The sequence below is a fragment of the Andrographis paniculata genome, unplaced genomic scaffold (assembly GCF_009805555.1).
Source record: "Andrographis paniculata isolate CXL003 unplaced genomic scaffold, ASM980555v1 Contig21END, whole genome shotgun sequence".
Taxonomy (NCBI): Eukaryota; Viridiplantae; Streptophyta; class Magnoliopsida; order Lamiales; family Acanthaceae; genus Andrographis; species Andrographis paniculata.
In genome coordinates this window covers 470430-488338 of record NW_026137502.1, presented here as the reverse complement: position 1 = coordinate 488338, position 17909 = coordinate 470430, and the positions used below count along the sequence as shown (strand labels likewise).

Sequence of the window (17909 nt, the reverse complement as noted above, 5' to 3'; positions counted from 1 at the left end):
TTAATTGTGGTTGGTTATTTTGTGTTATATTTTACAAAACACAGATGTTATTAGTGTTATTTGAAAAGGAGATTTTGTATTTTTAAATTAAAACACAGGGATATAATGGATTTTACCCTAAAATATATATTAATATGTGTGAGATTAATATTTAATTCGTAAGAACAAAAAAGAAATAAAAAAAACTAAAGTGAAAAGATTATTATGAAAAATTGAAATATCTAAGGTTTTAAAAATGAGTCTTTTGAAACTAATTACAAAATACTTAGATTAAGTTTTTAAATAGTTAAACAACTAAAAGTTTTTTGAAAAATTATTTTTCAAACACCCTTTAAATATATAAAAACAATATAATATTTGATATTTTTTTAAAAAAAATTTAAAAGTTATATAAAATAGAATATATAGAGAATATTCAATTGATATAATAAAAATAAAGAGTATGATTAAAAATAAATTCCTATTGTAAAATTATGTGAAAGTAAAAAATATACTAATTCGGTCCCTCATTTGTCATTCTATCCGGCTCTCCACAGACAATCTTGCGTACGAGGATGTGTTTTTATTCATTTTTTTTATAATAATATTTTTACAGTTCAATATATTTACAACAATATCACTATATTTTTAACATAGATTATAAATTAGAAAATTTCTCAAAGTAGTCATTACATCGTTTAACTTAAAGCATTTGTTACAGTGAGTGTCTATACTGTATTACTTTTATCTCTTATGTCCATATCATATGCACATTAATATTCAAATCACCTCTTTTAACATTCGTTATATAATCATTACCTCTATCACACTACCTTTATAATTTTATAAATTCATAATAATTATTTATTTTTATATATTTTTATTGTTTAATAATATATAAATAATATGTATTATATAATATTATATTTTAATATAAATTATTAATTTATATAAATTATAATAATATTATATAATTTTTATTATTATTTTGAAATATTAAAATTATTCGAATATGTGAAATTAATGATATTTAAAAACTTAAATAATTGAAATTAACTTAGATTAATACATTGTTCGAAAAGATTTTATTTCCAACAATTTTATTTAAAACTTAGTTGAAAAAAAATTAATATGAAAATCTAAAAACATAATAAATATTGAAATTAAATATATATAAAAAAATTATAATTAAAAAATATATAAGTGAACGTGATATTTTATAATAAATTTGAATTGTATTTGTATGAATAATTATTGATAATTTAAAATATTTTAATTTCAAAATTTGTATTATAATTAATTAAATAACAATTTTTATGAAAGGTAATAAATTCTTGAAAATATAATAATTGTATTTTTCTTAGTAGAAGATAAATATTATTATAATAAAATTAGAGGAGATAATTAGAGAGTTAATAAAAAATATAACTCTATATGAAGATAAAGATGTGTCTTTTACTTTTATTTTTTTTTTTATTAAATATTTAATATAATAATCATTTTTAGTATAAATAATTATGTCTTTGATAAATTAGCACTTATTTTTTCACCACCATTAATTTTCTTTTGTTTAGGTTTGAGATTAGAAATTTGTTGGTTGAATAATACTCCCAATCCAGAATAATTATATGTAGTACTCATCTTTCCCAAAAGAGTTAGTTTTTGTTTTTCCATTTTCTTTCGTACCAAAATAATTTAATTTATTTTTTTATTTAGTAACTGTGGCCCTATTTTATAACAAAATTATTCCTACATTTTCAAACTACCTATAATTATTAATTTAATCTATTTTTTAAAATCCTTCAAAAAACGTCTTTTACATCCTACTTTATATCAACTTTCTATTAAATATTATTATTCCTTGCCAATTCCCAACAAGACATTTCTTTTCGACTTATATATTTTTAAATATATATATATAAAAGTGACAACATTATGACATCGGATTTATGTTTAAAATTCACACTATATACATTTTTTATAGTTTAATTTTATTTCATTTTTCTATAAAAATATATGCAATTTTTTATTATTCCAAAAACCAAAACTTCTAACTCAACCGCATTATTATTATTATTATTATTAGTATTTTCCTATATATATATTATTTTATTATTATTATTATTATTTTTCATACGGGAGGAAATGAATTTGTTTTCATATTTCTAGAATAGTCTATCCTCTCCTATATATATATATGTGTACAGATATGTATGGTACTTTTTTCGGAAGCGCATATTCAAAATTTTGTGTGCATTAATCGACGTAAACTTCTCTACATGAAACCAGAATCAAACTTTATGCATTCGATGAAAATCTGCAATGGTTGAATTTCGATTCGTATCTCGAAGCCGCAAACCTATGTCGTATTCAAGTTTCATCGAATCCAACGACGATCAATATGCTAGTCGATTGGAGAATTCATCAATTCGCCGCAACAATTTTTAGCGCTAGATCTGAATCGAAGTTGTTCTGATTTTCTCTTTTTTTGATGCGATCTGTTTGTAGATTTAAATACGATAATGTCGCCAAACTCGGCAGCGACGGACCCCGCCGAATCCGACGCTGAATCCGAGTTTGTTGAAATTGATCCCACCGGTCGCTATGGACGGGTTCGTGCAATTTTCGTGGTTACGTGAAATTGTTTATATATATTTTATGGATGAAATGCCTTGTTTTTGTATTTATATTTGAGAAGTGATTTAAGATTTCACGATAAGCTTAATGTTCTGATTATTGTTTAATACTTCTGGTTGTTGATTCGTTAATTTCTTATAAAATGTTGTTTTGGTTGCGGAATTGCAGTATAAGCAAGTTCTTGGTAAAGGTGCTTTCAAGAAAGTGTATCCTTCCTGGAATTCTGAGTTTGTTACATATTCTGATAGAGAATGTGTATACCATAGCATAGACAGTTTATTTTCATGCAAATCCTTAATTTTTCTTGATGAAATATTAGATACAGAGGTTTTGATGAATTGGAAGGATTGGAAGTGGCTTGGAATCAGGTGAAGATTTCAGATCTCGTGAGGAGTTCTGTTGATATGGATAGATTGTTTTCGGAAGTTCGTTTGCTAAAAACACTTAAGCACAAGAACATCATCAAATTTTACAACTCATGGATCGATAGCAAGCAAGAGAACATCAATTTCATCACTGAAATCTTCACCTCTGGAACTCTTCGGCAGTATGTCAAGATTGTTCAATTATTAGAAGATATATATTATTGGATGATATATATATATATATAATATATGATCTTTTGCATTGTTCAATATATCACTCTGTTGAATGCACACTCTAAATTGGATGAAATTATTGGGTAGATACCGAAAGAAACATAAACATGTTGATGTTCGAGCATTGAAGAATTGGTCTCGACAAATTCTTGAAGGCCTTGCATATCTTCACAGTCACAATCCTCCAGTGATCCATCGTGATGTTAAATGCGACAATATTTTTGTGAATGGGAATCAAGGGGAAGTGAAAATTGGCGATCTAGGACTTGCTGCGATTCTTCAACAAGCTCGAGCAGCCCACAGTGTCATTGGTAAAAATTGAAGTCAAGATGAACCATTGTTTCTTTAGTCCTCAAAAACTTTGATGGTTATGGACTTACCTTTCTATTTAGGTACCCCGGAATTCATGGCACCAGAGCTTTACGAAGAGGAGTACAATGAACTTGTGGATATATACGCCTTCGGCATGTGCTTGCTGGAGCTAGTGACTCTTGAGTATCCGTACATTGAATGCGCTAATGCAGCTCAGATATACAAGAAAGTTACAGCTGTAAGTTAATCTGAATTCCATTGGGTAGATGTTCAACATTCCATTCTCAGTTTCTTGTAGCAAAGAAGGCATTATAGACTATGAGATATTGTTTTTAGGCCCAAGAATATGGATAAAACTAAAGAAAGAAGCGGTTAACCTAGAATCAATCATCTGCTGCACCTTGCTGTCATTACTTTCGTTGGAACGAATCTATTGTTGTTTCTTTTCTTGCTGTGGTTTTGTTTTCATTAGATTGGGTATATAAACTTCTTGGGTGCGTTCTTTTGAAGTTTTGTTTTGTTTTCTAATTTTGATTTTGGGTTTGAACATTAATTTGAATGAGATATTTTGTGAGGAAAAATATTGTATTTTATAATGAATAGAGTAAAAATTATCAAATCAATCTTTAAAAGAACAAAGCCTAATATTTAAAAGTGTTTTGAAGATTTGGAGAGTTTTGGTGGGAATAATAGAAGGTTCAAATAAAAAATAGAGATATAATGTGATATAAACTCGTGTTGAATGGGATGTTTTGTATTTCAAATAAAGTTTTGATTGAATACTTTAAAAAAAAACTAGATACTTAATGCACGTAGGTGAATAATACCAAAAATGTAAAAAGTATACGTAAATAGAGCCCTTTCTAGTTTGTACTCACCACATGACCAAACACTTTCTAGGTCCACACTTGTAGGATCATCTTCTGAATTCTTACATGAATTTGCAGGATCATCTTTTCCATTTTTCATTTTAGTTATCAAAATTCTCCAACAACATATAATTTTGCAGGAATTATAAGAAATTGATCTAACTCCCTCTTTCATGTACCATTATACTTCATCACAGGGAATCAAACCTGCTTCATTAGCAAAAGTGAATGATTCTGCAGTGAGGGCCTTCATCGAGAAATGTATAGCAAAAGTTTCGGAGAGGTTGTCGGCGAGGGACCTGCTAATGGATCCTTTTCTCCGGTCAGAAGAGGCTGAATCCTCCAACACAGGTGGGCTATGATTGATCGCAGATCCCTGACATATATTTTCAGGATGATAACAACGAATATATCGATCGATTAATTAGTATAGGCACTGAAGAAGGTCAGCCTGAGGGGCCAAGAGACTTTAGTGTGGAGGGCCAAAGAAAAGATCATAACACAATCTTTCTGAAACTTCGAATTGAAGATCAGAACCCAACAGGTTAGATATATATATATTGTTACCTTTCACTGCTATATTTTTTTATGTTATTTTTTTAAAATCACAATCTTTCTAATCTTTCTGCCTTCCTCATCGATCTTTCTGAAACTTGGAATTGAAAAGATCCAAAAGGTTAGTTATTGTTGCCTCTTACCTCTTGTTTTTCTTCACAATGTTTTTGCCTTCCGCATCGATCTTTCTGATCTTTCTGCCTTGTGCATCAATCTTTCTGAAACTTCGAATTGAAGAACCAAAAGGTTAGTTATTGTTACCTCTTACCTCTGTTTTTCATTCCAATCTTTTCTGCCTTCCTGGTTGATTTTGATCGTTTTTCTTTACAAGCGCAGCGGCTCGAGTCATTCACTTCCCATTCGACATTGATGATGATACTTCAATCGCTGTCGCCAGCGAGATGGTAGTCGAGCTCAACTTAACTGATCACGACGTCTCAGTCATTGCTGCCATGATCGATTCTGCAATTCGAATCCATATTCCGGACTGGGCGCAGAGGGAACTCTCATGCAACGACAGCGTCTTCGGCGAAACTGTTCTGGAGAGCACCGGAGAAGCTTCCCCTGTTACCATTGATTCTCCTGGCCCTCTTGTTCTCGAAAGACTACCCTCAGGTCGAAAAATTTGGTGCAATTCGCCTAGGGCCCTTGGCGACTCGCCACTCCAACCAGGATCCTCCTCTAACATGCAAGCAGATTCCATCGCCTCTGGCGACAGCTGGTCCGAAGAAAATGCACAATCTCCCATCAGCAATAAAGATCCTAACATGGCCATATTCTCCTCCGGAGGTGCATCTCCGGGGCCTGTGGATTACAATGATGTTGATTCCAACGATTACAGAAGACGATGCGACAAAGGAAAAGCTCCCATGGTGGATGACGATGATTCCAACGACTACAACAGAAGGAGACTCGATAAAGGAAAAGGTCCCATGGTGGATGATGTTGATTCGAACGACTACAACAGAAGAAGACGACGCGATAAAGGGAAAGCTCCCATGGTGGATGATGATGTTGGTGATGGGGAGTCGTTGAAAAGTGACGGTGAGTTGAGGCGTAACAAAACAATGGAGAGGTTGGAGAGGATGCTTGAGATGCAAAGGAAAGAATTGGAGGAAGTTAAGGAGAGACATCGACAAGAAGTTATGGGATTTTTGAAGGAGGTTCCGCAGGAGGCTCTTGCGATTTGCAAGGCGAAGATATCGGAGTATCATTTGGAGGAGGATGAAGATGATGAGGATGATCCGTAGCAGATTCTTTAGTAGACGAACGATCTCATGATCTAGGTAACTCTCAATTCAATAATGTTTCTTTCATTCGTAACTGCCTGCATTATATTCAATAATATAGTCGTCACTCCTCCAAAGATATGTGTCTGGCTAGCTAATCTGCCTTTAACTTTCTTGGAAATTATATATATATATATTCGTCTTTTGTGTTGTTGGAGAACTGATGAGAAGCCTACTACTTGAAAGAAATATATGAATGAATTCACCTGTCTCTCTATTTTTTATTTTTTTTTATTATTATTTTTTATTTATAATATGACTACCCGAACTTGATAAACCTCTGTCGAATACAAGTCACACTAGACGAGGAGTTCGAGTTGGTTTATGGTTGGTTAGATTATTCATTTCCTTGAAGATTGATTTCAAGATTGTTAGCATATGGAATTCATTCCCTGGAACAGTTCAAGGTTCTGTTTTATTACTTGTAAGAATATATTTATTGAAAATTGAAAGTATTATCCAAATTTGTATTCTCTCATTTCCTTTTAATTTGTACTTTTGGCTTGTCCCATGATATTTAAGATAGTAGATTTTAATAAATTAATAATGGTGATTTATGATATTATTATTATTATTATTATTATTATTATTATTTATTTATTTATTTTTAATGTGAGTAGAGATATTGATATATCTAAAATAAAACTTAATATATATGATTTTCCAAAAATTAGAATATGTACATTAAATATTTAAATTCTAAACGTCAGTAAAATATATATTGATTAGAGTGAAAAATATAAAAAATATTTTTTAATTAATGATGTTGAAAATTTAATTAAATTATTGAAGAGAGAAATATAGATAAAAGAAATTTGTAATTGTAATTTACTAAAATAAAATTGTGTTAAGTAGAGTGAGTTAGACAAAAAAATAAAAAATATATAAATTAAAATTGAGCTGAGAAAGTAATACTGTTTGAGTAAATTAATTTTATCATTTTTTTTTAAAAATATTTTGTATATATATATACTTAAAATATATAGGTAAAATTCTTATTAGGAATAGTGTAAATATAAAAGAAAATTTTGATAGAAGTTTAATAAGCAACAATAAATATACATATATATTACCTGTGGGTGGGGAGCCGAGCAATGCATAGCATAAGCAATAACTTAGTTATTTTGTTCATTTTTTTTCCAATAAATCATATTAATTATACATTTAAGAAATATTTATAAAATTATTAAATTATTAAAATAAACTATTATTACAAAAAATAATACACCTTTGTCATTTAAATTTGTGCTCAAAGCCTTTGTAAAATACAAAAGGAATGAACACATTTTTTATGACGGAAGAAGTAAATATATAAATTTATAGAGCAACTTGGTGCAACCATCTTTTTTTTTTTTTTTTTTGACAAAAGTCATGCTTTCATTATGTATATTTGTTGAGATACACTTAATTACTTATATCTCGAGATTTACAAGATTAATTCTAATGGATAATAACATACTTCTATATTTTAAATTAATTAGATCAATGTATTTAAGCGATATTCAGCATTCATATAAGTCAAATCCACACACAGTCAAATTCACTAAATTCTCAATAATATGGTGTCTTTATTTAAGGTACTGTTATGAGAAAACGAGAAAGAAAGCAAATAAAAAACACAGAGGTTTTACGTGGTTCGGTGACGGTGTGTCAACCTACGTCCACGGGCAGGAACCGGAGAGATTTTATTATACTGATTCAAAGATTTACAATATGTCATCCGACTAAGAACCATAGTTGTCTATTTATAAGCACCCAAAAACACCCTAAACCCTAAGTCCATTTGTTATTAATTAGGATAAGCCCAAAAGGAACCCTGCCAATTGAAACAACCCTTTCGCTTTGGTTTAGGATCGGGTAGACCGCTAAATCCAAGTCACGTTTCAACAATCTCCACCTTGACTTGGAGTTTCTCCAACCGCCAAAGGTTCGTCAGTATCTCTCAGTCGTCTCCTTCCTGCCAGATGCCCCGAGAGGGCTTTACCTCCTGCGAATATTCACCAAGTTCAAGCAGTGCTCAAACTTCTCCGTCGGTAGCGCCTTTGTCAACATATCAGCTGGATTGTGTTCTGTAGCTATTTTCTGAATAGAAAACTTGTCTTCCTCCAGAACATCACGGATAAAATTCAACCTTACATCAATATGTTTGGTTCTCTCATGATACACTGGGTTTTTAGCCAAACTCAAAGCACTTTGACTATCACAGAATAACACCGGTTTCTCCACCTTCAGGCCCAAACTCTGCACCAGACCATGTAACCAGATACCCTCCTTAATACCTTCAGTCATTGCCATGTATTCCGCCTCAGTCGTCGACAGTGCAACAGTAGGTTGTAAAGTAGACTTCCAACTGACTGCACATCTAAACAAAGTGAAGATAAAACAAGTTAGTGATCTTCGTTTCACCAAGTCACCCCCGTAATCAGAGTCTGCATAGCCAACAAGACCATCACCATGGCCTTTATCATCATATACCAGACAAATATCAGACGCTCCTTTCAAATATCGCAAGATCCACTTTACAGCTCCCCAGTGAGCTTTACCCGGATTAGCCATAAACCTGCTCACCACACTAACCGCATAAGCGAGATCCGGTCTCGTACATACCATCGCATACATAAGACTTCCAACTGCACTTGAATATAGAACCGTCTTCATGTAATTAACCTCTTCATCTGTAGCCGGTATAGTGCTTCGATCAAGTTTAAAGTGTGCCGCCAAAGGGGTACTTACCAGTTTGGACTGATCAACAGAAAATGCCTGCAAAACTTTCTCAATATACTTTTCTTGAGAAACCCACAACCGTCTTGCTTCTCTATCACGCCAGATCTCCATACCAAGTATTTTTTTTGCCGCACCCAAATCCTTCATCTCAAACTCACCCTTTAGTAGAGTCTTCAAGTCATTAATTACAGCCATGTTCTTAGCTGCAATTAACATATCATCCACATACAACAACAGATACACAAAGGAATCAGTAGAAACTTTCTTCGAGTAAACACAACTATCAAACTGATTACGAGTATAACCATTAGACACCATAAATGAGTCAAATCTCTTGTACCATTGCCTCGGAGACTACTTCAAGCCATACAGAGATTTCTTTAACAAGCATACCTGGTCCCCTTTAGAACTGTAGAACCCCTCCGGTTGAGACATGTAAATCTGTTCTTCTAGATTACCATGAAGGAATGTTGTTTTTACATCAAGCTGCTCCAGCTCCAGATCAAAAGCACCCACCATTGCCAAAAGAACCCGAATGGTTTTGTGTTTCACCACAGGAGAAAAGACTTCATGGTAATCGATTCCTTCCTTCCGTGAAAACCCTTTTGCCACCAGTCTCGCCTTGAACCTAGCAGGTTCAACACCAGGAATTCCCTCATTTCTTTTAAAGACCAACTTGCATCCCACTGGCTTCACCCCTTTTGGTAGTGCAACAAGATCCCAAGTCTTGTTCTTTTCAAGAGACTGCATCTTTTCATTCATTGCCATAATCCAGGTTTCTGCATCTTTACTCGCCACAGCTTCTTTATATGTCTTTGGCTCATCAGAGCCAAGATCATCACCAACCGCTAGTACATAAGCAATAGAATTAATGTCACACGTATTGACACATCCTGCAAACCTAGCTGGTTTCTGAATATTTCTCTTTCCCTTTCTTGCTGCTATGGAATCTTCAACCCCAATACCAGCGTCATCAACTCCCCCCTCAACCGGTTTCCCTTGAGGTTTTGACTGATCTGGTTGATCGGATTGATCAATAGTATTATCCTGCTGCTCTTCCTCTAACACAACTCTATCAGGAGTCTCAAACTCCACCCTCTGGTTAGCACCACAATCTTTTGTACCTGCAATACTTTCACAACCTCTACTCTGATCAAACATAGCAGATTCATCAAAGGTTACATCTCTGCTAATAAGAAATTTACCAGGATTTTTACTTTCTGTACACCACAGTCGATAACCTTTTACTCCTGTTGCATACCCTAGAAATATGCATTTTACCGCCCTCGGCTCCAGCTTACCATCATTCACATGAGCGTATGCAGGGCATCCAAATATTCTTAGATTAGAGTAATCAAAGGGTTTATCGGACCATACCTCTTGAGGAGTCTTTAAGTTAATTTCAGTTGATGGAGATCTATTAACCAGATAGCTAGTAGTGTTTACTGCTTCAGCCCAGAATTGCTTAGACAAGCCAGCAAATATGCGCATACACCTAGCACGCGCCATGAGGGTTTGGTTCATTCGCTCTGCAACTCCATTTTGCTGTGGTGTGTGTCGTACAGTGCGGTGCCTCACTATACCTTCTTTCTTGCAAGAATCATCAAATGGAGCGTTGCAGAACTCCAACCCATTATCAGTTCTTAGAGTCTTGACCTGTTTACCCGTCCGTTTTTCAACCATGGTCTTCCACTCCTTGAACTTCCCAAACACCTCATCTTTAGTCTTTAGAAAGTACAAACAGACTTTTCTCGAATAATCATCTATGAAAGTGACAAAGTAAGAGCACCCGCCCTGCGATTTCACCGGAGAGGGACCCCATAGATCTGAATGAACATACTCCAGAATTTCTTTTGAAGTGTGATGAACGGTACTAAACCTCACCCTGCGTTGCTTCTCTTTTACACAAGCCTCACATAATTGAATTTTACCTATCACATCCCCACCAAATAAACCTTGCTTGCTCAACACAGACAACCCTAGCTCACTCATGTGACCTAATCGCCGGTGCCACAAATTTGTCCTGTCATCATGTTTATCCAAGGACTGGGATACCGCCGCCGTTCCCATCACTGAACTGCCCTGTAGAAAATAAATTTCATGCTGCAGTTTTCCCTTCATCATTACCAGCGCATTTTTCAGGACTTTCACCCACTCACCTTCACCATGATATTTTAAACCATTCTTGGCTAAGGTGCCAAGAGAAATCAAATTCTTTCTGAGTTCAGGAACATACCAACAACCAAATTTCCTAACAATACCGTCATGCAATTTTATCTGCACTACCCCGCTCCCTTTTATGGCTAGAACCCCATCATCTCCTAACTTCACCATTCCATTCCACTCTTTAAAATAAGTGAGTAGATCACGAGAGAACGTCATATGGTGAGAAGCACCGGTATCCATAATCCAGGAATCAGCAGTACTAGCACCCTGTCAGAACTTCACCAAAGTCCCCATCATCAGAACTGTCTTGTACCAGAGAAGTACTGCTGCCACTGTTACTAGAATCAACTTTTGTATTTCCCTTCTTTTGTGGACAATCCCTTTTAATGTGTCATTTCTCCTTGCAAAGATAACACTTAACTTTGCTAGAGGATTTTGATTTTGAACGCGACCTCCCATTCCCGTTACCCCTCTCCTGTGGTCTTCCCCTACCTGCAAACAGACCTGAACCAGAATCCTCTTCTAGAGAAACCTTTCTTTTCAATTCTTTGGACATAAGGGCATCTTTCACATCATTAACAGAAATTGTAGTTCTACCATATAACATAGTATCTACAAAATTCTCATATGAACCAGGTAGTGAACACAATAAAATTAGGGCTTGATCTTCATCATCTACTTTAACCTCAACTCCTTGAAGATCAAGAATGATACGGTTAAAGCTATCAAGATGATCCTTTACCTGAGTACTTTCGGACATCCGGAGGGTGTAAAGACGTTGCTTCTGATATAGCCTGTTCGTGAGAGAGTTGTTTTGGTACTTCTCACACAGTTTATTCCATAACCCAAAAGCCGTTGTCTGATCTACAACCTCCCGTAACACCTCATCAGTAACTGACAGCAAGATCGCGGAATGAGCCCTTGCCAAAATCTCCTTATTTACCTCATCTTTCGTGTCTTTAGGAAACTTGTCTTCTCCCTCCAACGCAGCCACACATCCTTGTTGAACCAGAAGTGCCCTCATCTTGACGTTCCAGAGTGTGAAGTCATTCGACCCATTAAACTTCTCCAGATCAAACTTATACGAGGACATCTTCAATCAATGAGATATGACTCTGATACCACTTATTATGAGAAAACAAGAAAGAAAGCAAATAAAGAACACAGAGGTTTTACGTGGTTCGGTGACGGTGTGTCAACCTACGTCCACAGGCAGGAACCGGAGAGATTTTATTATACTGATTCAGAGATTTACAATATGTCATCCGACTAAGAACCATAGTTGTCTATTTATAAGCATCCCAAAACACCCTAAACCCTAAGCCCATTTGTTATTAATTAGGATAAGCCCAAAAGGAACCCTGCCAATTGAAACAACCCTTTCGCTTTGGTTTAGGGTCGGGTAGACCGCTAAATCCAAGTCACGTTTCAACGGGTACATTCATCATATATGTATGCAATAGTGCAAGTATTGGGCAACAAATGAAATGGAATGACACCGAATGCAAATTACAATTTTTCAAAAATTATCAAACATTTATTCCACATTATCTATATCACATACTACACATTATAACATAAACAACTACAAAACATAAGATAAACAAATTGCTAACCGAACATTCATCGATACCCAACATAAATAGCCAAATTTTGATTTGAGCTACCAACCGATCCATTAATACCAACAATAGCTATACTTTACTTAAAGTAGAAATATAAAGAACAAGAATTGAAAATTCACTTTGATAAGTCTAAAAAATAGTAATTCTATATTAAATTGGTATTCAATCATATTAAAAACCATCAAGAATCAGAATAATATGAAACATTTTAACTAAATCATCCAAAAGTTTTCAAACTCCAATTTAGATATTTGGTAATCTGATCAATTCAAAAAGCAGCGGCAACAACAACAACAATAACAACAATAATAATAATAATAAATAAATAAATAAATAAATAAATAACTAAATAAATAAATAAAAAAAAAATAACAAAAAAGTAATTGAATAATAACTCAATTATTAAAATTTATAATTATTAGTAAACATAATAATTTACATACGAAGATTCAATAAACAAATGAATACACTCTTTACATCAATCAACTTTTAAGATTCAATATCCCTGAGATTGTGAACATGGTATATCAAATATAGACGTCACTGGAAAAAGTATGAATGTATAATCACGATCATTAAATGTGCTTAAGTAGTCTTCGAAGCTCTTTTTGTTTCTTTACAAATATATGTATGTATATGCAAAGAATTGAAAACATATTAATACATAAATAAAATCATTAATTAACTCATAGTACATGTTGCATAAACTCACTTGTGAACGGATGATGTAGCTGGAACATGAACTTTAGATAAACAATCAAATATCTTCGATTACATTTTTTCTTGCATAATTTATTACTTTTCCACCAAAGAATACTTTCGAAACAACAAAATAATTAGTCCAACAAAGTTACTTGGAATCTCTCTCTCTCACATGCCACCTATGAATCCATTTTCCATTTAACTCACTTTCAACTATTGCACAAAGTTAAATTTGAAAGAGATCAAAGAATTTTGGAGAATTCAAACTTTATGTGTATTTCACCCTCACTCAGATACAATCTACATGATCATCCTCTAAAAAAAAAAGCAAAAAATAGAAAAGATTACTAACAGGAGAGAGGAAGCCAAAAATAGTTCACATGTGGTTGAACTCCTGCTGCGATACTCAGCTTTTGCCATGGAGATACTTACCATAGCTTGTTTCTTTGCATTCCATGACACTAGATTACTCCTAAAAAAAAACACAGTAGCTAGTGATTGATTTTCTGGAGTCAAGGCAGGCCCCCAAATCAGCATCAACATATGCTTCTAAGCATAAAGAGGACTTTGTCTTTAAATGCAAACCATAGTGTTGTGTCCCCTTTAAATATCTGAGCACATGCAAAGCAGCCTTCCAATGTGTTGTAGTTGGCTTGGACATAAACTGATTAGGCTGCTATGTTGCGAAGGTGAGATCTGATTTGGAAAAGTTCAAGTAAAGAAATCAACGCATCTATAGCGAGAAACATCATCAACCAACTCACCTTGTTTAGCAGAAAGCCTAACTCCAGCCGGTAAGGGAGTGCAGGCTGTTAAGGCTTCCAACATTTTCAAATTTTCTAATATGTCATACACATATCTTTCTTGTGACAAAAAAATCTCATCCTTGGTTTGCTTAATTTCAATACCAAGGAAGAAATTGGCATCTCTCATGTCCTTGATAGTGAACATCTCATTCAAGTACTCTTTTACCTCCCGCACCAATTCACAAGATGATCCTATTAGTAATATGTCATCAACATATACTGTAAGTGTCATAGTATCTTCTTTTTTATGTTGAATAGGCAGTGATCATATGGCGATTGGTGGAAGCCAAACTGAACCATTTTCTTAGTGAGTGTCTTGTACTACACTCTAGGTACCTAGGAATTCGACAGAGCGCTCTTCCACAAGTTTTTTGCAGCAAATCACTGATAGACCATTAGGTATAACGGGGCTTGGAATCGTCCGTTCAAGTGTTACTTACTTTATTCATGTAAGCAAATTAAAGTATAACACGTATCTAGTTAGCAATATTATTATTATATGTAAAATCAAAAGCCAAATTTAATTTTTTTACAAACAAGTCCTTATTCTCTAATCAATCTAAAGCCAACTCGTAGCTGCTTTGTTGCTTTTCTTACTTATTTATTTATTTTTATTCAAAATTTAATAATCTAACCTAAATTTTTTATTCTATCCCGCTAATCCACTCAAAATTATTTTCTTCCTGCCACATACACAACACCGAACGCCGACCGGTTCTTCCACCTCCGCCACTGACTCTGTTTCTCTCAATTCTAGTTCTCCTATCTTTTTCCCTATACTCTTCTTCTTCGTCGCATTTTCTTCGACTCAGCGGAGAAAGTTTTCCTCAATTGTGACCAACCGCCGCCACTACTGCCAAGCCATCGCCAACTTGCTCACTCATCAGCAACATTATTAATCTTTATTGTTAGAAATATAATTTATCTTTAAAAAATTTACTCGTAGGTTTATAACACACAACACCGAGACACCGACTTCTAAATCTCTATTAACCGAGTCCGGCATCAATTTTGGGTAAATATAAATCTATATTTAATTTTTATTTTTATTTAAACCAATTCTTTTAATAATTTGTCTTTTCACTTTTGCACTTGTAATGTTTCTACATATATATAAATATATGACAGGTAATGAAGAGTGATGAATTAGTACTGAATAAGTTTTCATCTTCACGTAGATTAGATTTTACCATTATGGAAAATGATGTTCAATCCGATAATCAACACATCTCTTCCGAAGACAAACCTAAAATTGGAATGGAGTTTGACAATAAAGAAGACGCTTATCACTTTTATTTAGCTTATGCTAAAAAAAAGGTTTTGGCATGAAAAGACACAAAATGCAAAGAAATCGAGCATGAAAGATAAAATTTAGAATATTTTCTTGTAGTTCCGAAAGTATAAGGGTGGAGGATAAACGAAATATCAATGTCAGAGCTCCACGAGCAAAAACAAGATTCGGGTGCAAGGTAATGATGAGAATTCGATTAAAAGATAATGAAAAATATGAAGTATTTGAGCTTATAGTTGAACACACTCATCAGTTCACCAGTCCTCAGAAGACTTATTTTTTTCGGTCGCATAGAAAGATAGATGATGTTCATGTTGCTCAGCTTGATATAGCCGAACATGTGGGACTTGCTCAAAAGTCTCACATGATCTAATGGTTAAGGAAAATTGGTAGCCGAGAGAGTTTAGGATTTACCAAGCAAGACATTAATAATTACTTGCGATCTAAGAGAACAAAGTACATGGATATTGGATACACTGGAGGGGTTGGAGTATTTGCAAGGGATGCAAAGTAGAGATTCAAATTCTTCGTATTCTATTAAAGTGGATGAAGATGGTATGCTTACAAATGTATTTTGGGTTGATGGGAGAATGATAGTAGATTATGTTGATTTTGGAGACATAGTTTCTTTCGATACTACGTATAGAAAGATTAGGGAAAATCGTCCGTTAGCCTTGTTTGTTGGTGTTAATCACCACAAACAAATAGTGATTTTTAGCGCATCATTTCTATACGAAGAGACTATTCCCTCATTTCAGTGGTTGTTTGACATTTTTGCCAGCACTATATACGAAAGAAAGCCAATTATGATATTGACAGATCAAGATCAAGCTATGGAAAATGCATTGGCTTAAGGATGGCCTGAGACTCATCACATGTTTTCTATTACGCATAAATAGTTCAATATATTTAAATAGTGATTTTGTATAATATATATATATAATTATTTGTAGAATAATAATATTCCTCCACCATCGTGTTTTGTAGGTTATGTATTTGACATATATATCAAAATACTGCCATACATTTTGGTGATATCTTTGCTGAACATAAAAATTTTGCGCATGATTTTGGAAGATGTATTTACGATTTTGACGAAAAGGATGACTTTTTGCATGAATGGAGTGAAATGCTGGTGTGGTGAGGTATAATTTGGTGGAAAGTGGTTGGTTGAGAATATTATTCAAAGTGAAAGAAAAATGGGCTTTGGTTTATGGTCGTCAATTCTTTTGTGCTGATATTACGATGACACAGTGCAGTGAAAGTATTAATAGTGTCATTAAAAGATATGTTAGTTCGAAGAACCACTTCAGGGTCTTTTTTGAAAAGTTTGAAAATCGATTGAATCTCAGCGTTATGCCAAGTTGCTGCTGTGTTCGTATGTTTGTTCTATGCAGCAACATATTTCTGGTTTTATGTATTTTTGCTGTTGCGTTTGTTCACTGTAGCAATATAATTTTTAATTATGCTTTAGGCAGAACAAAAAAAAAAAAAAAACCACACACTAAGGAAATATAATTTTAGTTATTTGAGTTTGTGCGTTATTTGTACCAACATATATGTTCTCACTGTCTTTAGCCTCGGCACAAAGAAAATCATACATCAAAACATAACAACTAAATTCATACAAAAAAAAAAACTAAATTCGTACCAAAAAAATAATACACAAAAAAAATCATACAATATCTCCTAAGCATCCTACGCATCAAACATAACAACTAAATTCATACAAAAAAATCATACAATATCTCCTAAGCATCCTACGCATCAAACATAACAACTAAATTCATACCAAAAAAATCATACAATATCTCCTAAACGTCCTAAGCATCAACATAACAATAAAATTCATACCCAAAAAACAATACACCAAAAAAATTGTGCAATATCTCGTAAGCATCAAACATAACAACTAAATCCATACAAAGAAATCATGCGCCAACGAAACCATAGAATATCTTCTCATCCTTAAGCACAACAAATAAATTCATACGAAGAAAATTAAACACATAGGAAACCATACAATATCTACTACCATCAAACATAATAACTGAATTCATACAAAGAAAATCATACATACATACTCCAAGGACAATAATTACTACAAAATAAAATATAATAATAAATTTTCTTCAATTCTAATAAGCTACCATAATAATCATCAGCTCGGGGAGTCAATGAAGAGCTTACAAAAGCTACAAATACACATCAACTACATAACATTAAAACCACATTCACATAACAACAAAACAACTCTTTTATTTGACGCTTCACTTCACTTTTTTTTAATTGTCTCTTCAATTAGTTCTCCCATTCTTTCACTTTTTTCGGTGACCTTGGACTTGTTCACTTGCT

The 17909-nt window shown here is 33.6% G+C and overlaps 1 pseudogene; it reads left to right on the top strand.

Annotated features, from left to right (window-relative positions):
• The first annotated feature begins 2218 nt into the window (after positions 1–2218).
• LOC127244755 (probable serine/threonine-protein kinase WNK3) lies at positions 2219–6404 on the top strand (annotated as a pseudogene).
• Positions 6405–17909: the final 11505 nt, after the last annotated feature.